Below are 24,680 nucleotides of genomic sequence, written 5' to 3' on the forward strand. Positions count from 1 at the left end.
GTGTCCCTCACCACCTGCTCACACTGTTTGGTTGTAGATAGATCCCAGTGACCTGTTCCTAGCGAGCTAGCACTCTGGTACCGAGCTTACACCTCAGCCTTCCTTTACGATTTGCCATGTGATTTGCCCTGAGGTCACATGAATTCTCTGCAGTCTTACCTGGATATCCAGTGGTGAGTGACTATGCCACTCTCTAGTCTCCTCTGATAGGACAAATTGTTGATACCTTCATTCCAGAATGAACTAAAAACCTTCATATGTTTATCATCATATATATCCTTTAAAGAAGAATGGAGTTTATTCTATCTTTGCATGCCAAGATGCTAGTGAAATACAGTACTTGGCATGTCTTTGGTATTTAATAAAATACTTTTATTTATTTCAATGTTCTGGTGCTGAAGATTGAGCCCCTTGGGCATGTGAGCTATCTACTCTATGAACTATACTGTGAACCCAATGATGTATTCATTTTAAAAAGAAAGAGGGAAACATGCAAGTTATTATTTTCAAATGTTTTTCTTTGTGTGTGTGTGTGTGTGTGTGTGTGTGTGTGTGTGTGTGTATGTTTGTGAGTGTGTGTATGTGTATGTGTGTGAGTGTGTGTATGTGTGTGAGTGTGTGTGTGTGTGTGTGCTCATATATGAACAGGTGTGGAGGCTAGAGGTAAATGCTGGTGTCTTCACCTATTGCTCTCTACCTTAGCTTTGGGACAGGGTCTTTCGGTGAGCTTGCAGCTTACAGATTCAACAAGCTTAGCAGGCCAGTGAGCTTCAGAAACCCACCTGTCTTTGCCTCTTGGCCCTAGGACAGTGGGTGTGTGCCATCAGGTCTGGCTTTTTACTCTTCATGTGAACACTGAGGACCTGAACTCTGGTGTTCAAGCTTGTACATAAAGCCTTCCAAATATATCTTCCCTGGGACAGACAAGTCCATAGTTATCTCAGAAAAAAAAAAAGAGAGAGAGAAGAAAAGAAAAGAAATGAGAAGGGCCACAGCTTCTGGGAACACGTCGCTATAAGGTTTATTATAGGAGGAGCTGACACACAGGACAAAAAGGGACCTTCTGAAATAAAGAATCAAGCTACCTCTTATGAATTGTACCTTCCACATTTGTTGGTATTAAAATAATAAAGTGGAGAGATTTTTTCTTTCTCCTGGTGTGTATCAGTAATATGGAGATGTTCCTGAGAAAAAAATCATTAACTAATTAAAAAATGAATTAAGCACCCCTGGGAAATCAATTTAAGGATTTTCTTGGTTTGAATCTTAATGGAAAAGCCATAACTGATCTTTTTAATGATTTGAAAACCAACTTCTGTTAACTGTCATGGAATTTCAACCTAAGTGACTAAAAAAGTAATTACCAACTCTTGATGACTAGGCCATTGGTGGGAGGGGAAAGAGGTGGCAGATGAAAAAAAAGCCAAATTTTAGGACTTGGAAACTTCTCCCACATGATAGGCAACGATGTTCAGTCCTCACTTTGGTTCTTTTACGAGATAGACCCCAAGTCCCAGGAGCATTGTCACACCAGCTCTCTTTCTTGTCTGTCACAAGCCGCAGCATGAAACATTTCTGCTGTTTGGTTCTTCAACTTTCTAAGTCTTAACTGGCTGGTGACCCAAGATGACCCAACTCCCTGGGATGTTTTTCCTCTGCATTCTCTTCTGGAGTTTTCATCAGCTCTCCAATAAAGCCAATTGCTAAACAAATCCACCCTAGGGTGCTGTCGTCTCTGCAAGTGAACCAGGATGCATTTCAAAGGGGTAGAATTTCAAGGAATGCGAGGAAGTGAAGTGTGGAATTTCATGCCTCCTGGAAATAATGCTATCCTGGCTGCCTTTTCAGGGACCTCTCAACTGCACTTTGTTGCCTCAGGGTTTCTTGTCAATCAAGAAGCAGAGAAAGATGAGGGAAATGTTGCCTGTTGACATGCTGGTAGAAGACCCACTGGTAGCAAATAGGTCACATACAGGTTGTGGGAAATGTGGGAATTTGCCAGTGAGATGATATCTGGTGCTGTAGATGTTAAAGCCATTCAGAGAACGCACTTAATTATTTTTCTCAAGCTGTAATATTCCCAGAAGCACATTGCTGATGTACCCTTGAAAAACTTGCTGTTTTCACCTTTCCATATGACAGGTATAATGAACACACACACACACACACACACACACACACACACACACACACACACTGAGCTTTGGCTTGTTTTGGTGATCAGTCATAGAGGACTCTATGTGTAAGGAGGATCCTGTGCGGTCACTAAGCATTAGCGTTTCTCTTACTGGGGCACTTTAATTGCCAAGGATTTTATGAAAGAAGGATGCAAAGTCACCGTGAAGAAGAGCTCCAGGCTAGTGTAAACCATGGGTTGCTGGTGCTTGAAGCAATGGGAAGCCAAGATAGAAGCAGTCATTATGTCTAGAGACTCAAGTAATCTTAATTATCCTCCAATGCTGGATCTCACTGTATGACCCTAGAGGAATCCACTTCTGTAGGGATGAAAAACTGGCAGTTAAGAACAAGCGTCACTAGAGGTGTACTTTATTTTATTAGTACTATTTGGAATATTGGACAATTGGACAAATACACACTTCTAATTGCTTTTGAAAGGATATACAGAGAGAGAGAGAGAGAGAGAGAGAGAGAGAGAGAGAGAGAGAGAGAGAGAGAGAGAATCTTGCTGAAAAAAACATGTGCTATCCTGGTGGCCACTATCCCAACCATGTTCATTTGTTTTGTTTACCCAGCTCTCTTACTTGTCTGTCTTCTGTGAAGGCACCATGTCTGTCCACATTTTTCTGATTTAGACATCCACACATCAGTCTCATTATCTGTAAAACAGAAAGTGAGAAGCATCAGAAAACTTGTTCCCAAATACAGTTCATTAAAATTAATTTAGAAATTCAATAAATATAATTTTTAAATTTCATTCATGTGGATTCAAATCCCCTCACATTCACCCCAGCTAGGATTAGAGTCCCATTTATATCATCTTTCAATCCAGGCTTTAAAGTCATGTCAACTCAACAAACCCTAGATTTTTTGCTTGATAATTCCTTTTCAGGTCAGTGGCTCTCAATGCATTTTTAACGTGTGGTGTAATTATTAAATCCAATTAGCTACTGAGTTAAATTAATTTCAAACAGACTTGGACTATTTACCATAGCATCCCCCAGCCTCCAATCCAAATAGGAACAAAGAGAGAACAAATGACTAATTCGCCTCTATCACATCTACTTGTTCACTCAGCAGGTAAATAAATATCCACATGGCCATGGCCTCAGTACTTTTCTAAAGATGGGAATATGTTTAAAAAACAGGGAAGAGAAGAAATTCTTATCGATGTGTTGTTTGAGTGTCAATAACTAAAGGGACAGGAAGAATACCCAGGATCAAGGGCCCTCTGGTAACAGCTGCATCTCACGAGGGCCTTTGAAACTCATGGTAAATACAGTTTCTTAGAAATATGAGACAGAAAATACAGGAAGGATTTAAATTTGATGCAGTGGAGTCTTTAAAATTTTGGCACAAGTCTTTTTGTTCTTTCAGCTCCCCCTTCCAGGTATCACATGTAAGAGAAGGCAGGCGCCTGGCTCCAACTGCCTAACATCACAAAATGCTGTTGACTGATGTTAGGGACAAGAGGCTTGGGGAGTTGAGTGGTTTCTATGGAGATGGGAATTAGTGGGGAAGTGCTTTCCTTTTTATTATTCTCCATCCTAATAGGGACAATTGCCACCATTTATCTTTTTCTGAAAGAATAAGGACATCTTTGGGAACAATAGCAGGACCTTGATTGAAATTGGTCATGTTAAAGACCCTGGAACAGGCACTTCCTGCTTTTTGCAAAGTAAACCATAAGTTTTCTGACCACCCCTTTGCCATAGTGCTCTGACTTTGAGCTTTGCCAGAGAACTGAATCACCAAATCCACATTAATTTGAGTTATATTTTATGACATTTCACATAACCTAATAATGTTCTGGAGTTGAGACACACCCTAAATACCTGTAATGATACCAACCAGAATTCATCTTTAATATGTGAGCAAAGCATGATACTTTTATTTAGGTCCAAAAAATATGCAACCTCCATTCCCATTTTTTCTGGGGGAGAAAGACAAGTATACAGATTGTGGTGAGCAAATGTGTGAATTCAAGTAATCTTTAAAAATACAAATCTGCTGACTTACTCTGCTGTATTCCTAGTCATGTTTTTGGCTAATATAGTTAAATAGAAATGAAAAACAAAAAAGTAAGAGTTATAATAAATTTCTCATCCCAGAGATAACCACGGTTGTCATTTTGTTGATATTTATTCATACTTTTCTTAGCCTGTATGCATGAAGATGAGTGGATGATTGATTTACTTATATTTTGTAAGAATAAAGCAAACTATATAGTCATGGCCTTTTGTTGTTGTTTTGGGCAATGGCTGTTTGGTAATTCATTAATTATAACACTATACAATACATGATGTAATCTTTTTTCTTTTTATTTCTGGATGTTTGACTTCCCTTCCAATCTCTTTATGCTCCTTCTTTCTCTCCTCTTTCTTCTCAAACAACACTTCTGTAATTAGAAATTTGGTAAGCATCTTATCAAGGACCAGTTTTCATTAGAAGGAAACTTGTTTGAAGGCTCATTCCCAACACGTTGATAATTCGAATCAGAAAAATAACATCCTTCTAAGAATAACATAGGAAAAAGTAGTAACTTTTGTTTCTAGTGTCTCTTCCTTTGGCCATTGCCAAGTTCTTAGATTTGGTTGACCTATAATGACAGAATTTTCTGAGTTTGCACATAGAAGTTTTTGAAGGTTTCTAAGTGCTGCCACAATGAAATCACACATCCTGGAGGTGACTCTCAGTCGTCAGTGTCGTTACCATCACCTCAGTGAGTCTGGCAAACACGGCAGACTTTGTGATCCACTGTTCAGAAGAAACCCAAGCTCACAAGACTTCGCTCCATGCTAATGAGATTCATCGTCACATTATCTTCAGAAATGAGGCGTTTTACAATGAGAAGCCGATAGTGCTGTGCAGAGATGAACTGACATGTTCATCCCCTTTTCCCGGTTGGCATCAGGCCTTTATGGTGTCTTTTGCACTTGCAGACCCATAACCTGTAAGACTCACACTGGCCATGCTCCATCATGACTGAGAAGATAGGGCTGTACTTTCTACTCAGAACAGAACTTGCTCCAGAGAAAGAAAGAAGACAATGGTGTCTTAACAAGTAAGGATGATCAGGGAAGTCTATCAGATCTCATCTTATTCATGTCTCCTTTATATAGAGGAGCAAGGCTAGTCCTCCCCTCTTTCACATCAGTAGCTACCTATAAGCTGAAGAGAGCTCATAACTGAAATCAAAATATAAAGACAAATAATTTCTTTTCAAAAAATTAAAAACATCTTTATTATTCTTGTGCACGTGTGTGTGTGTGTGTGTGTGTGTGTGTGTGTGTGTGTGTGTGTGTGTACTACATAGAAGAAAAGGCAAAGTGAATGCATAGAAACCAGAGGATGCTTTTGTGGAGTACTTCTGTCCTTCCACTCCTTCACAGGCTTGAACTCGGGTCTCCTTGGCAAGTGCTTCTATTCTGAGCCATCGTCTTGGCCCCTTGACATATAATTTATGTTTGTGTAGTATTTTAATTTCTCTGAACAAGTTCTAAATGCAAATAGGGTCATTTTTTAGACTGATCATGAGTTAAATGCTCTATTTTTTTCTGGCCATCTTCCTATATAAACATGATAATCATGATAGATTATTTGAGAGTTTAAGATTTCTTTTAATGATGCCCTGGAGTTAGAACATTATTGGAGACTAGGTAAACATCCATTGCTAGCCTGTTCTGGTGGGTGCACACCTTTAATCCAAGCATGTGGGAAGTAGAGACAGACAGATCTCTGTGGGTTTGAAGACAGCCTGGTCTACCTAGTGAGTTCTAGGCCAGCCAGGGCTGCATAGTGAGACTCTATCTCAAAACAACAATTACAACAGCAACAATATCACAGCATTGCTAGTCAAATAGAGAATGTAGAAGAAAGGAGAAAGAATCATGCATTAGTGTCCTTTACTTCAGTGTTTGAACAAGGTGCTCCATATTGCATTATGTAGTGTCTCCACAAATTATATAATCAGCTCTGCCAACACAGTCACATTTAAGAGGTTCTTCACAGGTCCTTTGGCTCCTAACTGGTCACTGATGCTACTATGAACCAATTTTCTTGTGTTTTAATTTAATCTTACTTTCTCCCTACAAAGTAGAAACTTGAATCTGGAACTGTGAAGTGCAGAGACATATATACACTTTTTGTTGTTGTTATAAGTATGTGGTTGACTCCAAAATAATTCAAATTTATTTACTTAGTTAATTATGGGTGAGGATCAAGTCCTGAGTCTTGTGCCGGTACTTTTGAGCTACATTTCTAGTCCCAGACTGTATTTTAAAATGATTGTAGAATATCCTGTGCCATTTTAACCAATTTTGAACTCATCAGAGACAGAATGGGACTGATGCTATTTATAGAGCCTATCCTCCATGAAACCTGTAGAGCATCTTTTTTTTTTTTTTTTTTTTTTTTTTTTTTTTTTTTTTGGTTTTTCGAGACAGCGTTTCTCTATGTAGCTTTGGAGACTATCCTAGCACTCGCTCTGGAGACCAGGCTGGCCTCGAATTCACAGAGATCCACCTGCCTCTGCCTCCCGAGTGCTGGGAGGCGTGCGCCACCAACGCCCGGCTCTGCCGAGCATCTTAATCTGACAGCTGGAAAAGATACATACTTTTAAAATTATTAACAAATAAACATAGAGGTATAGAGGTATGTTTGTGCATGATCTGTGAGTCAGGGCACATGTCTCGGTCAGTTCTCTTCTTCCACCATTGTGGGTTCTGGGGATCGAACTCAGGTTGCCAGTCTTGTTCTGTGTTCCAGTTTGCTTCTTGGTGACTGGGATAAAACTCTGACCAAAACCAACCTGGAAAGAGAAGGGTCTTTCTCATCATACATTTCACAGTCCATCAAAGAGGGATGCCAAAGCTGGAGCTCAAGGCAAAGACTAGAAAGCAGAGACCAAGGAGGAACACTGCTTCCTGGCTTGCTTTTTTGGCGTGCTCTGCTACTGTTCTCATACAAGCCAGGCTCACCTGCCCAGGCTTGCCGCCACCCACAGCGGTCTGGGCTCACCATGTCAACTAGTAGTAACCCTTAAAGTGCCCTACAGACATGCCCATAGGCCAGTCAGATGGAGGCAAGTCCTGGATTTAGAGTTTAGGTTTGGGTCAAGTTGACAAAAAGCAGCCATCACTGGCAGGAGGAACTTGTTCTGGCTGCGGCCTCTCACCTACTCAGATGTGAGATTTAAATATCTGTACTTATGTCTATGTGCATTCATGTGAAATATGAACCACTGTATCTTTTAAAAGTCACTTTGTTTTTCAAGACAGGATTTCTCTGTGTAACCCTGGCTGTGCCGGAACTCACTCTATGGACTAAGCTGGCCTTGAACTCACAGAGATCCGCCTGCCTCTGCCTCCAGAGTGCTGGGATTAAAGGCATGCCCTACCACCTCCTGGCCTACAACTCACTTTTGAATAATCTTTTTTTTTTCCCTTCTTTTTTATATTCTGCATGTTCTTAGTGCTTAGTCTGTGTCTTAGAAGTGTAGCTTTTTTTTCTTGGCAGCCACTCTAAAGATCCCTGAGAACAATTCATGGAGCCCTAGGAAGGTGATCTGAGGAAGGAGTCTGGGGCTGGCCATCATCTTCCCCTCTTAGACCTGGAGTTGTGGCCTCTGGGAACTCCCCTTTGGTAGATCTGAGCCTGTTACCCCCGTCTAGTAGACTTGTACCCAGTAAAAACAAGGGCAGCCCTGAAAATGCTTGCCTGGAATTGACAGTGCTGGTCTTAAGTGAAGGAAAGAGCTTGCTGGCAAGTGTGAGATCCTGCAAAATGAACTGGGAGAGTGATTTATAAGAAAACAACCTGAGTGGCATTCAAACATCTCAGGTAACAAAACTGATTCATTGCTACAAAATTTCCTGGTCTACCAAACCTCACCTATAGTTTCAGAACCTCCTTGAAGAGATAGAAGCTTGGGTGGGCGAGATGGTAGAAATGTTACAGTGGTAGAGAAAGGTCCTTGTTGCTAAACTGACAACCAGAATTGGACCCTGGGACCTTTGAAAATTGTCCTTTGACCTCCATATCTACAGCTCCCTAATACAAATGCACACAAACACACAAATGTTTATAAAACAGTAAGCAAACCATATAGGTGCTTCATTAATTCCCATGTCTCTATAGCTCTAGTACACTGCCCGGCTGTGTTCTCAGCTAGTAAAGCTGGCGATTTTGATGTTGCGTAATCAGATCAAGCGGTGCCATTCTCCCGGAAAACTAAAGAGACGAGGATTAGATCTAGCTTATTTTCCAAACAGTCTTAGCGAGCATCACAGACATGGATATTAATTTTTAAAATGAAAAGTAGACTGTTTACTGTGCACAAAGGGGCATTTGTGCGGCCCAGATCCACGCTAATCTCCATTCCGAATCACTTAGCAACTGTTACTTGGTTAGAGAAGGCTCACATTTCAGGGCAGAAGGGACACTTTCTGAAGCCACTGCACAAGATTTGCGTTGGGGAAATTAAGTCACCCAAAAGAGCTAATAAAGAGTCGTGAAATGACTGTGGCCGTGAGGTGAATTATTCTTAAAATGACGTGGATTCTTGTTGCCTCTGCTTCTCAATCAGATGATTTTAGTTCTTACACTGAAATAAAAGGTAGTAAATGACAGACCTTGAAGCATGTACCTAAACAAAAACCTAAAGTCCTAGAGTTTGCTTTCCTTCACTTTCATTCATTTGCTTGCTCAACCAATCGTGAGTGTCTGTCGTAGGGAAAAGGCAGGAAGTGCAGAATGTGAACTAGTTTATGTATAAGGAGAATTCAAATACATGTGCTTAGAAGTAAGGAGAATTTTAATATTTTTATAGGATGGAAAATTTCGTTTCACACATTTGAAAACTTGCCTATGTTTATCTGTCTGCCTGTATGCCAGTTTATATATCTGTCTAAGGAGACACATTTATCAAAGCATCATACATCACTTTCTATACCACACTATATATGATTTATTTGTTTGTTTTTCTTTTGCAGAAAGGATCTCCTCTACAACCCTGGCTGCATTGCTATTTGCCATGGCTCTTAGACTGGCCTTGAATTCATGGCAATCCTGCCTTAACCTCTAGCTCACATTTATTAATTTATAAATTATATTAAAATGAATAAATTATAATTTTACTGTAATGACACAAAAGATGTCAGATATGCCAAAATTAAAATACTTAAATGCATTGGGAAGTTTCTAGGAAAAATATAGTTTGCTAATATTGAACTTAGAAAAAGAAAACCAGTAAATGCGTGATACTGTGTGTTAAACAGTAAGGTGGAGAGTTATTGAGGAAGACATTTGAAGTGAACTCAAGCCTCTACACAGAATGCACACACACACACACACACACACACACACACACAGGAGCGCACACATATACAGCTGCATGTGTGCACATATGCACGCAACACACACACACACACACACACACATGTATATATATGGTAGATATATCCTGTATGTCACAGCACGTTCCAAGTAAATACTCTTTAAATAAACAAATCGTTGAATCATATGAATAAGCAATGAGGAAATTCTTCTCATCTCATCTCATTTTATGACACAGGAAAGGCTGGAGAGATGGCTCAGCAGTTCAGAGCAGCGCTGGCCTTCCAGAGGACCTGAGTCTGACTCCTAGCAACAACTTGGAGGCCCACAAATATTTGTAACTCTGGTTCCAGGGGACATGATCCCTGTTTCTGGCCTCTGCAGGCACTGTATGCTCCTGGTACATAGACATACATAAAGGCAAAATGCCCAGAGATGTAAAATTATAAAATAAAAACCAGGTAGGAATATCACTGGGGAAGAATATTGTGATCTAAATATGCTTAAAGAAGAGTTATTAGTATTGGATTCATATATGGGCATTTCTTATGTGTGAGTATGTATGTGATTATGTATATACACCATAATGTATTATAATCATGATTGCTTTAGCACAAAAAATAAAGATGTTTAATATTTACAACTTCTGTATAATTCCATAAATATATAGTAAATGACACCAAACATTTGATTATCTCAGCAGTTGCAGAAAAATCATCTGATAAAATGCTGCATTCTCTCACAATGAAAAGCCTCAGAAACATTAAGATACCCGAATTTTTTCTTTTCTTTAAATTGTGTTTATTTGTCTATTTACTTATTCAGTGTGTGGGTGTGTGTGTTCACACATGCACGTGTGTATGTGTGTGTGCAGAACACAGTGTCACAGTACAGACGTGGAGGTCAGGAGACAACTTGCAGAGGTCTGTTCTTTACTTCTACTCTGGGTTTTGGGGATCCCCCCTCTGGTCATCAATCTTGGCAGCAAGCCCCTTACGCACTAAGTCAGCTCACCAGCCTATTCGTGATTTATTTTTTTAACTTGATAATAAAAATTGAGAATAAATCCATAGCAAGTCCTGTACTGGTGGAGAACAGAATTCTTTTTGACGTCAGGAGTCATCATGTTGGAGGGACAAGGTACTTGTGGTAAGACCAGAAAAAAGTCATCTTCACTAAAAAAAAAAGAAACAACACTCAATATGTTGTGATAATTACAATTTGTAATATTTATAAATTTCATATTTAAAATTTCAAAACCCCAGAAATTCTAAGAGACTCCAAGAGACTCATTAAGACCAATTAGAGAATTTAGTAAAGTCAAAACAAATTATCAGCACACAAAGGCTTATTGTATTCATGTGCTATAAAAAAGTAGAAAGAACATAATCTGAAAGGTTTTACCTTATAATAGTAACACATATAGTATATTCAGGAATAAATATAATCGAAGATATGGAGTAAGGGCTCCAGCCACTAGGAAAGAGACACAAATCACAGGACATCCTTTGTTTGGATAAGATGTCCACAATAACTTGTATTTTGTACCTTTTTACTATACAGTCAAGGCTGGATTTGTGGACACATGATCTGTAAACTCATACAGGGTTTACACCCAGAGGGACCATTGCTTCAATGCCCTTCTGTGAAGGTCTCAATGATTTTATTTTTGAACTTTGATTTGGTAAATGTAGTTTGAAGGGTGAGGAAGCATATGTGAGCAATATGTGTAGTGTGGGTACTCATCATTCCCTGCCACCTCATTTGCATAGTCATTGCCACGCCCCATGAACACTGAAGTCTTTTGGCCCTGAAGACATGGAGCTAGGGAGACTCAGGATGAGCATGAGTTAAATGTGGTGCTGCATCTCCTAAGGCTGTTGCGGACAGCCCTGGGAAGCTAAACTTCCCATTTGGACCATAACTTGCTTTGAACATGGAAAGAAGACAATGCCATTCTAAGAAATGTTATCAACCAAGGAAGCTTATCATGCCCCCTCCTTTTAAAAATGTATTAATTAAATTTATTCATTTGTTTTACATACTGATCTGTTTTCACTCCCCACTCTGTGTCCTTTGCCCCCACCCCATCCCCACCCCTATCCACTCCTCTCTGTTCAGAAAGGGATAGGCCTTCCATGGTGTCAACAAAGCATGGCCTATCAATTTGAGACAGGACCAAGCTCCTCCCTTTGCATCAAGGGTGGGCAAGGTAACCCAGCATGGGGAGTAGCTTCCTAAAAGCCAGCTCAAGAGCCAGGGGCAGGTCCTAATCTCACTACTAGAGTCCCACAAACAGACCAAGCTATATAACTGTCACCCACATGGGCCTAGGTTTGTCCCATGGAGGCTTCCTAGCTGTTGGTCCAGAGTCTGTGAGCTCCCACATGCTCAGATCAACTGTCTCTGTGGGTTCCCCTGTCATGATCTTTACTCCCCTGGCTCCTACAATCCCTTCTCCCTCTTTTCAACACCACTCTTGGAGATTGGCCCAGTACTTGGCTCTGTATCTCTGCATTTGCTTCCATGGCCTGGTGCTTGGCTCTGGATCTTTGCATCTGTTTCTAGATAAAGGTTCTATGGTGACAATTAGGATAGTCACCAATCTGATTATAGTAGATGGCCAGTTCAGCCACCCTCTCCACTATTTCTAGGAATCTTAGCTGGGGTCATTGTTGTGGAGCCCTGGGAGTTTCTCTGGCACCAGGTTTCTCCCTAACCCCAAAATGCCCCTCCATCAGGACATCTCTTTCATTAGTGTCCCCCTCCATCCTACTACACTTCTTTTATTTCATTTATGTCACCCTGGGCTTCAGAGACAGCTCAGTCAGTAAAAGCTCCTGCCTTGCAAATGAAAAGATCTGATAGTGTGGTAGATCTTTGTAATCCAGCACTGGGGATATAGAGAAAGAATTCCTGGGCTTGATGGCCATCTAGTCCAGCCTAATTGTAGAAACACTCTCTAAACTGATGGATGGCCTTACTGTGCAATACCTGAGATTTCCTCTGGCTTCCACAGGTGTGCATACCAGGGCTCATGTACCTATTCCTACCCACACCCCCATATTAACAATGATGACATGGAGAAAAGGATACTACTGTAACCTATTGTACCATTTCTTTCCTGTCATTTCCCATTTGTCAATGATATGAAGGTAAAGGGTGTTGGTAGGATGTGTGCTGGTCAAAACTTGAAATTGTGTCAATGTGGTGCAATGCTTCCACAAATTGGTGAGAATGAAATAGGCATGCACACATGAGTGGTGAACTATGAATAATGCAGCTTTGATTCTGCCCACTCACCAAATCTTCTACCATGTTTAGAAGTGGCACCAGGGGCCAGTGACATGACTCAGCTGGTAAAGACGTTTGCTGCCAAGCCTGATGACAGATTTGATCCTGGGATCCCACCTGGTGGGAGGAAAGAGTGGACTTGAGCAAATTGTTTTCTGACTTCCACATGTATGCTGTGGCATGCAGGCGTGAGTACACACACACACACACACACACACACACACACACACACACACACACACACACACTACATAAATAGCTAAATAAACATCAGGAAAAACACATTTAAAGAGGTTTTAAAATCCCAACAATTTGTAATGGGGGAGGAGATTTAGCTTAAATGGTAAAGTGGTAAAGTGCTTGCCAAGGCCCTGGATTCTGTCTCCAGCTGCAAAAACCAAACAACAAATCAAGCAAAATCAATCAAACAAACAAACAAGCTAATATTGCACACAGAGAGGAAAATGGTGAAATTTATGCTCATAATTTGATACTTAATTTTTCTTTTCTGAAGACCTTACATAGAAAATAAAATGCTATGACATGTGAAGAAAGAATCTATAGGAAAAAAATGAGAAAGTTTTGTATCTTGTTACTTTTAACAATACCTTTTCTTTCCTGGGGCCAACATCTGCACCTTTTTATTGAGCAATTATGCAGCCAGTTTTGTCACCTCAGCTTATTGCTTGTCCTATAGTACTCTTGCCCTTCCTCTATAATAGCTATTCTGAGATTACAAGATAGCTCTGTGAAATTGAGGCATCAAGTCTTATAGCTGAGGCAGGAAAAGAGTGGGAGGAGTGGGAGAATTGGTGACCATGAGCTTTTTTCCCCCACAGCCTTGGCCTTTATGAAGAATTTCACAGCCTTTCCACAAGTAGTTCGCCAGCCCTAGGCCCCATGGACAGTTTCAGCTGAGAGAAAGAATGGAACAGGAAGCATCTGGCAAAAAAGAAATAGAATCAACCAGTCCAACATCTGGCAGAAAATACTGTCTGAGCCAGCGGTTGGCCAACTTTTTCCTTGGCAGGACTAGGTAGGCTTTGGTGGCTATCTATAGCCAGTGTCCGTTATAACCGATTTGCTTTGCTGCGGCTATTTAAAGTGGATACAGACGTGTAAACAAATGAGTAGGGCTTTCCTCCAGTGTATACTTGCCTTATAAAAATAAGAAGTGGGCCAGACATGGCCCATGGTCGACAGCTAGCTAATTCCTGGATTAGCTTTTATTTTGTTTGATTAACAAATATCAGACTAAGGGGAAATGGTGCCTAAGTAGCAGCTATTCACTAAATGCCTACAGTGAAGCTAGGCAAGTTTGTTGTCATGGAGGAAAGCAATTTGTTGGGACATCTGATAGCAAATATGCCACATCAATAAAGCCTTGATTAAAAGGAAAAAGGCTACACATGCATAGATGGAAAGCCTTTATGTGAAGCTAAAATTTCTACAAACCTTGTGCAATTTGAGTCACAGTTTCTGTGGATTTTTCTTCTGAGAGTCGAATGAACATGTGACCTTGAAACTAACACGGAACAATACCAACAGGAAGGATTAAAAGTAGTGTAGACAGCTAGGGGATGAGAGAGCAATGTGGGTTCTGGTCTAGAAAATGAACTGATGAAACAGAAAGGAAACTTCAGAATGAGATCTGGCTATATGTGTCAGAAAAGCTGGGGGAAAGGATAACTGACACATCCCATCATCCCAAACATAAACAGTAAACACCAGGAGAATTAAAGACAAGCACACAAAGAAGAAAAGAACCAGTGCTTTTCGTGGAAACTCAAACTGGGATGTTGGTGTCATGTGTAGGACACCTCCTCTTGGGTTGTTTGGAGGTCTCAGAGAACGAAAATTAATATAGATTATTGCCATTTCTCTTGGCTGCCCACCAGAACAGGATGATAAGATCCTATTTCTGAAGACAACCCACACTTTGGTCACAGAGTATGGAGAGATCAAGCTGATACTGACCAAGAAGCTTCATCTTTATTGGCTGGTGCTGACCAAGAAGCTTCATCCCTATTGGCTGGTATTGACCAAGAAGCTTTATCCCTATTGGCTAGCTTTCATAGTCTTTCCCAATTGTGGATTCTATGAGGTACAGTAACAACTGACCTGGTGCACTTGTAGAATGAATGTTTTGAGGTAACTAGTTGCTTTGAAATTGGACTTAAGACCTATTTCACAGTAGAAAGAATCTATAGGAATCTATATAAAATCTAAAGGATGTTTCTCATCCTTTGTGCTGTAAATCTGGCCAAGAACCTGTGAGGGGGAGTGTCATAGGCCCTAGGAGAGAGCTTACTCTAATCTCTTTGCTAAATAACATATTATCAAGCTTTAATAGACAAAAGAGCATCAGAATTAAAGTGGGAAGGCACTCCAGGGAGTGGGGGATATTATTAAAGCATATAAAAAAACAACAGTTGGACCTGGAATATATCAAAATTATTGGATAAAAGTAGGTGAATGTGAACCAGAGATTTTCAGAACCCAGGAGTCACATAGCCTGCAAAATTTATTTCAATCTCTTCACTGTTGGGAACCAGAGACAGAGCAACCAACCACATCCTGCTTTTATTCATTTCCGGTTTCTTGAGACGGGGTCTCATACATATATGGGTGAAAATCCAGGAGTTGGCAAGCATGTAAAACAACTGAAATTCTCACTCATTGTTGATGTAATTTATAATAGCAAATCATTGGAAGCAATTTAAATACCCAGACAAATAACATCTTTTAATATATGTCTTCAATCAGCCAATCATAAACCAATGAATCTATCTACTATCTATCTCTACTGACTATCTATATATCTGCGTATATACATATACTATAATATATACCTAGTTGTAATATTCATACAATGAAATTTCAGCTATTCAAATAATGAATTTGACTTACAAGTGCCAAAAAGCATGTCTAATATATATATATATAAGACAAAATAGTTGCAGAGTACTGAGCATATTATGACATTATTTACATAGACTTTTAAAGCATAATATACTTGAGTATATATATCAGTATTGTGCAGGAGTTCCCTCCAAGGTTAAAACCTTCCATCTTGTGGAGAAACTTTTTTTGTTTTGTTTTTGTTTTTGAAGATAGGGTAGCTCTGACTGTCCTGGAACTAGCTCTCTGTAGACCAGGCTGGCCTAGAACTTAAAAGAAATCCAACCTGCCTTTGCTTTCTGAGCACTGGGATAATTTAAGGCTTGTTCCACCTTTGCCAGCCATAGAAAAACTTCTTAAGTTCATAAGATATAAGAGAAGTGAAACAACTGGATATTTTTGGACAGTGTTTACAAGGAGGTGGAAATGATAGGAAGTTCTGGGGGGAGGCTCCATTAAGACAGGAAATAGCTGGGTGTTGGTGGCGAATGACTTTAATCCCAGCACTCTGGAGGCAGAGGCAGGCGGATCTCTGTGAGTTTAAGGCCAGCTTGGTCTCCAGAGCAAGTGCCAGGATAGGCTCCAAAGCTACACGGAGAAACCCTGTCTCGAAAAACCAAAAAAACAAAAAACAAAAAACAAAAAACAAAAAACAAAAAACAAAAAACAAAACAGGAAATAAACAACTCAAAATAGCTTAGGGAAGTCCTTGAAACTGACAAGGTTCTCTAGGCTCTTCCCTCTCCCAAGAGTGCATGAGCAGTAAAGACTGATGAGAGTTACTCTCAGACAAGCTGAGCTGCCTGGAAGAGGGTTAGATCAACCCAGCTGCCTGGACAGGATACTCCCTAGCCTATTGATCTTCCTGCCAGTTGTGTAGTATGCTCCAGGTTTCCAGCTTTTGTGATCTGTTACCCATGCTGGGGTGGGCCCTTAGTGATTCTCTCTTGAGTTATTTCTGCTCTTGTAAGTAACCCCTCACTCATATTCCTATAAGTAACCCAATAAAACTCATTGGCTTGTGGCCAGTTCCCTATCTGGGGTCAGTTTATCTTTGTCTGGGGTCCCTACAGGGATAGTTGCACATAACAATCTGTATTTAGACAATGAGGGGAAAAAAATCTACATTGAAACAAGAAACACACAATTTTGAATAGGGAGGAAGGAAAGGTTATGAAGATGGGCTGGGAGTAGAAGTTAGCTCCACTCTATAATACTTTATTTCTTAAATACAAAGATTTGAAGCAAATATTACAGGATATTAGGATTTGATCAAGCTAATTGGTAAGTGCACAGTGTTTACCTTTGTGTGTGTGTGTGTGTGTGTGTGTGTGTGTGTGTGTGTGTGTGTGGTGTGTGTGTTTGTCTTTGAAAATACTCCATAATACAAATTTTAACTGGCCTCTGATGGCAGCCTTTGATGCATTTTATTATTTTACAAACTTCATGTTTTATCTCCTTTCATGCAAAAATTATGCAGATGTGAGTCTTTTCTTCAGGCATTAATCTTTGTTGGGGCTTCAATATTCTCAAAGCTCATATTGGCAAAAGTATATTAATTGCTTTTCTTGTCTTAGTGACCTGACAAGAGGCGACCCTGGGAAGGAAGAGTTTATGCTTCCATCATGGTGGGAGGCCCAGTGCAGGAGAGGGAGGCAGCCGCATACACTACACCTACATTCAGGAAGGAGAGAGAAGACAGGAAGCACCACCAGGCTGACAAGGCCCTTGTGCCAACCATTAATGCTTCTTTCTTTCAGTGAAGCTCTACCTCCTAAAGGTTTCAGTGTTCTTAATCAGTATCAGGTTGTTAAGACCAAAATATCCCATATCTATATCCTGCACCCCCCCCCCCCCAGATTCCAAACCCAGGGGGAATTCCAAGCCTGCTAGCCTGGGATTGGTCAGTTTTTCTAGCTCAGAGATTGGCTAGTTTTGAGTCAAGGGCAATGATGGCTCCAATTCCAGGGCCAAACTGTGTTTCTTTCTATGGTTCTTTTTGGCTCTGTGGCTCCAATTCTAGGGCCTGAGCAAATTCATTATACATGTCCTGAATCAAGGGGCCAAGTGTGTTCTTTTGGCTCTAGTTTCTGAGCTAGGGTATTTCCCCCTGGTTATAGTCTTAGGGATAAAGTGTCTCTTTTGCTGGCCCAGGTCCCAATTCCAGGGTGTGTTTCTTTTACTGGGTTGGGACTTGGAGCAGAGCCCTTCAGGGTTTGTGTAAGGGCTTCGGATCAGGGATTTTCTGGGGCCTGGGTCTTTCAAGCTAGAGACAAGTTGTTCAAATGTGTGAGCCTTTTGGGGGCATTATATGTAGAAACTGTAATACTAAATGACTAAGGAATGGACAAGTCAGCTGTATTAAGCCACTTGAGGGATTCTGGTGAAACCGAGGAAAAATCACAAGGACTCTGGTTCTCTGAGTACTGCTTTAAGAAAACCATGCCCCAAATTTTTGCTTTCTTGGCCAGACAGACCATGATATTGTAATTTCTGTTCTCCATAGTCCACATGGTACTGCACTAACCCTGATGTTTTCCTAGAACAGTAAGAGTTTTACAGCCTCTGCCTAAAAGTTCCTGTTGTCATGCCCCACCATTGAGTGAGAGCACTTGTGCTACAGACCCAGATTGATTCAGCTCTGGTTTTGTCATGTCCTTCAAACTTTTTCAGCAGGCTATAGCTTTGGAATTGACTTACATTTGTTCCCAGCATGCTCAGCAGCTATGGTATTGGGGCCAATACTGTTCATGTCTTTTGTGCTGTCATTATTTACCTGATTTCCTGTTTATAACCACCACAGGGTGGTTTTTACTTACAGCTCTAATGTGCACACTTGAGTAGACACTACCAGAAACAGGTACAGAAAAGGTCCAAGGCATGATGATGATGAGAGAGAGAGACAGAGAGAGAGAGAGAGAGAGAGAGAGAGAGAGAGAGAGAGAGAGAGAGAGAGAAAGAGAGAAAGAGAGAAAGAGAGAGAGAACCAGAGCCAATTATTTAATAAGGAAAAAACCTGACTGATATTTGATCTTTTCAAAAGGAGCTTGAGGCTGGGGATGTAGCTTAGTTGGTAGAGAACTTGCCTAATGTACATGAGTTCCTTAGTTCAGCCCTCACCATGACTCAAAATCAGGCATAACAGTACATGCCTGTAATTCTAGAACTAGGCAGTTAGATGTAGGAAGGTCAGGAGTTCAAGGACAATGTGAGCTACACAAGACTATGTATCAAAAAACAAAATGCAAAACTCAAGGAAGGTGGCAGTCAGGGTTCTCCAGTATAAGGAGAGGCTATTGGAATAATAGCCTATTGGAATAATAACCTCAAGATGAGCTTGCTTTTGGGGAACTGTGAAAGCTCAGTTGTTCTTGAGGACTTCAAAAGGTTGTGCAGAGATTTGAATTTTTTTTCTCTAGAACCAGAACTATTAGTTGTGAGCAATTTATTACCTGATAGTTAAGACAACAATGTAATTTTGTTTCATAAGCTAGAACATATTGTTGTTCATTGTGACTTCAAATGTCTACTTGTATTGTACTGTGCTTTCTGGATTAATTATGAAATTACAGGTAGTAACTTTATTTATTTTCACTGCTAGGAAATGAACCCAGGGCCTTATGCATGTTAGGTAAGTACTTTACTGATGAGCTGCATGATCAGTAGTTTTGATTTTGTATTTCAACTCATGGTCGTACTACATTGTCTAGTCTAACCTTCCCTTGTCACCTTACCTCAATCTCCCTCACTACATTTTCTAGACTTAACAAACACGCTTATGCATGTGCAGTCCAATAGTAGAAGTTGTTCAGTGGCACATATTTTTTTGGCCTTGGAAAACCCATGGCTCTTTTTCTCATTAGCTGGCAGCAAAACAGGTGGATTTATTGGCTCTGAAGGCAGTCAGCTGATTGTCCTTCCTGCCATTCCCTCTGAAATCTCTAGGAAGCATAAAAATTGGTGCAGAGATCCAGCAATACTGAAAAACAGGGCCATCAAATAATAGACTGCTAGACACACAGAACTTCGCTAACCGCAACACAGATGGGGCTGGGTCAACAAGCCATTAGTGGCTGACACATACTTTGAAATTGCTGAAATAGAACAGCAGGACCAGACAGGAAAAGGTTAGGGCGCCCAGGTGTCCTGCTTGGAAGCTGACTAAAAGCTTTTTGCCAATGAAATAAAGATGAGATATAAAAACAAACATTTCCAAAGATTAAGACCATCTTATTGTGTTATAACATGACTTAACACTTAGTGCCAGACAACACTCTTTCATTTTATCAAATATCTTTGTCTGTAAGGCGTACTTATAATTTGGAATGGAGTATTTTGTGTAGTAGATGTAATAGGAATGGCTCTTCACATGACTTTTATCGTAGGTATTTTTGGTCTATACATTCTGTGAATGTATTATGGCTTACATCCTTGTATCAGGTGTGTCTGGTACTTTTGCTAAAGTTGTGTGGGAATATGAGATGAGAAGAGATTTCCCATGATGCCACAAATTTGGGCCAATTCAGAGTGGAGGCTTGCTAGAGAAGGCATCCTATTCATGTGGCCAACATTTCTTGTGGGTGGTCATGTCTGTCTCCAGAATAGCTCCCTGGAGGGTACCCCTGTGTGGATACATGGAATTTCATCCTTGCAATTCTTAACAATTTTCCTGTTGCTTGCACTTATATTTTCTATGTGCAGCATGAGAGGCCAATGGTGCATAAATTGAGGTAAGGATACATATGTGATATGAGCTCCTGTTGCTCATTCACATCCATGTAGCATTTGCTCTTAGGCTAAGTGGATTCTGGAACATGCTGACCTTCTACCCAGCACCTTGCTTTCAGAAGAATTTCCATTTGTTTTAATGTTCTGCTTCCCCAGCCTTAAGAATTTTACATTCACCGGGTGGTGATGGTGTATGCCTTTAATCCCAGCACTAGGGAGGCAGAGGCAGGAGGATCTCTGTGAGTTCGAGGCCTTGGTGGTCTACAGAGGGAGTGCCAGGACAGGCTCCAAAACCTACAAAGAAACTGTCCCTGTCAATACCTTGACTGTGGACTCACAGCCTCTGAGAAAGTAAGAGCCTCCTATCTCAACCCCTTAATCTGTGGTGCTTTGTCATGTTGGTGCAGCAAACTGACACATTTTTCACATCGTTTCTCGATATCAGCCAGCTGTTTACTGCAAATAACAACATACAGTGTATTAGTTCATTTTCTAAAATTCTGGTGAAATACCTGAGGCTGGATGTAGAAGTTTATTCAGCCTTTGGTTCTGGTGAGGACCTCAGGGAGTCTGGCAACACTGGCAGGAACATGTGTAGGTGGGAGTCCTCACATGTCATGACAGGAATCCAGAGAGACAAGCCCCATGAGGACTACATTAATCTTGACGGAGAACATGCCCCCAATGGCCTACTACCTGCCCACTGGTTGAAACTACCTCTTAACATCACTACACAGGGAAACAAGATGCCAATGAGAGCTCCTGGGGAACAGAGTACATCCAAACTACAGAGAAGAGGAAAAGAGAAGGGGAATCTCCTTGGAATTTCTTCCTCTCTTGTCTGTAAGCTGAAGATTGAGAGCAGGATTGGAATGTGTGTGATCGAGAAGCAAAGTGGGAACTGCTGCATTTGTTTAACAGGGCACGTCCACTGCTTTGGGAAGAACTGCACATTTGTTGGTTTTCAGAAAAACATATAATCTCTAAATGATGTAACGAATGTAAATGCATCCTTTAGTAAGCACTTCAAGCTGTGGATTACTATTTTAATTTGAGGTTAGGTCTATATAACATAAAAGAAATCAAAATAGAAAATCCCCTTTAAAAGCAATGAGTACCATGGTAAAGAAAAATTTTCATGAATGAATATTTGGAAGTTAATAGAAGAGGAGTGCAAAAGAAAGTTAATGCTGCTCTTTAGTGATGAGACTTTTGGAGACTTAGTTGCAGTGCAAAGAGAATTTTATTTCATTTCCCTGATGTGTTCCTGGTGGCTTTTCTAAGCACGGTACTTTGCCTTCCTTTCTTACAAGTTCCTGAACAGTGCCTTCTCTGTTGCATTGTTTATTTTAGCAGATGCCTATACCTAGTGCTTCATGCTAAAAAGACAAGCTGTCTTTGAATCTGTTATCTTTCTCTGTTATGATGGCTCTTCTACCTCTACCTTTAACATTTGTGGCAACTCAACATCTGGTTCCAAATCATCTCTTTCTCTTTTCCTCTTCTCCCACCTCTCTACTTCCTTTTGTTTGCTTATTTTTCTCTCTTCATGATTTTAGGCAATTAGTTGTTTATCTGTACTTTGTAGAGTTCTACCTGAGCTGGGACTGATATCAAACTGATGATGGCTAGCTTTGCCTGTGTGTCTTGAAGGGGTCTCAAGGACAATGTGTTCAATGCCAAATCTTGCTTCTTCTTTAGCCCTACTCTTCCTCTTTTAGCCCTACTCTTCATCTTTGTAATAAGTGAACATTGATGTAATAGATGTTATGGCTCTGAGGGGGAAATGTATCCCCAACTCACACATTACAGCTCTGCAGGGAAAGGTTTTCTGGCAGTGGAGAGTCTAGGAATACCACAAAGTCACACTGCACAACAGCCCTCACACAAGTGTTTTATTGGGAAAGACTCAGCAGGGAGGCAGGATATATATATATATATATATATATATATATATATATATAGTGGGGGAGCTTTCCAGGATGACCTGGGGTTGGAGGGACTTTGTGGCCTTATGTTGGGGCAAGCTCAGGATTGGTGGGATTTTGTGGCCTGACCTTGGAATTTTTTTTCTGTAGGGCTAGGCCTAGATACTCTCCTGCTTGGAGGGGTTGGAAGTAGCCAATAGGGCTGGAGTAATTGGGGGTGGCTGGCCTTTTTATTTGCATCTCCCGGGGCTTACAATCACCATCATTAGCCATCCCAATTCTTAGGGTAGAAATCAAGATCTGAACCTGTTGTCCTTTCCTTTTCACTCATCACATTGCAATTGTTTTCTTTCCATTTTCTCTGTTTTCTTATAATCCAAGCCAGTTCCATGACTTCCTGGACATGTTTCTAATCTGGTCTTCCTTTTCACTCTCTCTTTTCCATCCTTTCTACCACACCAAGGAAGCCTTTTAAAAATACAAACCAGGTCATGCCACCTTTCCACTTAAGCCCCCAGGGTCTCCCCACTCAACAATGACATATCCAAATTACTGACTCTTGCCACCTGAAATATACCAGCTGCCTAACTCATCTTGGGGAGGCCTGCTGTCCCAGACTCATTTCGGTAGCTGCCAATGTTGATTCAAAGCAATTTGTTTGGATAATAAAGCATAAGGATTCCATATTAATCTGGCTCCTGTCTTCTCGAGCTTCTTCCTGTCTTATCTTAGGCTCATCTTTTCCTTCTCTGGCTTAATTTCTCTTGCAAGTAATGAAATGATTCTGCTGTCTCCTTGTCCTCCTCCAAGTCATCATCATCATCACCATCACAATTGTCCCCCTCCTCCAATCACTATAATCATTACCATCATCATCATAACCCCTTCTCCTTATTTTCTTTTCTTCTGCAGGAAAGGGTCTTTTCTCTGACACATCTTATTCCTTAAATCCTTCAGAGGGGTCTTCCTTAGGTATGCCCTGCCACAGAGCTTCTCTTAGTGCCCCTAGAACTCATTTGCTCTGTTGAGTTTTCATGGTCATTAATTAGCACAGAAAGCCCCTTATTTCCCTTTAACGTATTCAGTACTCATGTGTCTCTTCTTAGAAAGTTCCTTTGCATAGAATGTTATTTTGTTCTATCACACTTTTAGTCTGGCATTGAAAATAAAATGAAGTATAGTTGATATGTAGTTTCTAAAATTGAACTGCTATGTAGAGAAACATATAACTCATACAACTCTGTGTGTATATTTAATTCAATAGAGAAAATTGCTAAGAAGCATGTCAAGATAATAAACTACAGGAAATAAAAGCAAGGACAAGTGAGAACAAAAAGTCAAAAATTTCTGAGATCTGTAACTGAACATATTATTCATCACAGCAACCAAAAATATGTTAAAACATTCAACTCAGAGTCAGCTGAGAAAGGATTTAAATTTTTACCTGTATTTTGATTATGAGATACTCATGAACTACATGACATGTATGAATATAATTTTTATCAGATCATAAGTCTCATTGGTAGATATTTTAAAAACAACTAAAGAATAATTTTTTAAAAGATTTTATTTATTTATTATGTATACAACATTCTGCTTCCATGTGTATCTGCACACCAGAAGAGGGCACCAGATCTCATTACAGATGGTTGTGAGCCACCATGTGGTTGCTGGGAATTGAACTCAGGGCCTCTGGAAGAGTAGTCAGTGCTCTTAACCTCTGAGCCACCTCTCCAGCCCCATAATTATTTTTTAATTATGCCTTTCAATTAAATATCATCATGAAATTTTATTTGCTATCAAATTGTTTCTTGAAAGTGTGGGAAGCCATGAGGCTTTAAGCATGTGAGATAGAAGAAGTTTAAATCCAGACATCTTTTTTTTGTTTGTTTTGCTTTTTGAGACAGGGCCTTGCAATAAAATCCAGGGTGGTTTCAAACTTGCTGTGTACCCTAGGCTAGCCTTGAGCTCACACTACTCTTCCTGCATTTACCTTTTGAGTGTTGGCATTACATGTATGTGCCACCACACCTGTGTCAAAAAATGATGCTTATACTTATTAGTGAGTCTGGCTACAAAGTTCTATCAGCTGCGTATGAGTAAGCAACTGTCCTTTTTCTGGACTTTCTCTCAAGCAACTGAGGGAACCTACCATACATGTCAAGTCCCTGGCTCTGGTAAGAAGTGTGAAGTAAGGCCTTAGTTTTCTATTGCCATAACAAAAGACTTGGGGCTGGGTATTTTGAGGAACACAAACAAGAGGTAGGTGCGTGTGTGTGTGTGTGTGTGTGTGTGTGTGTGTGAGAGAGAGAGAGA

This window comes from Cricetulus griseus, chromosome 2, assembly GCF_003668045.3.
Source record: "Cricetulus griseus strain 17A/GY chromosome 2, alternate assembly CriGri-PICRH-1.0, whole genome shotgun sequence".
In the NCBI taxonomy this organism is placed as follows: domain Eukaryota; kingdom Metazoa; phylum Chordata; class Mammalia; order Rodentia; family Cricetidae; genus Cricetulus; species Cricetulus griseus.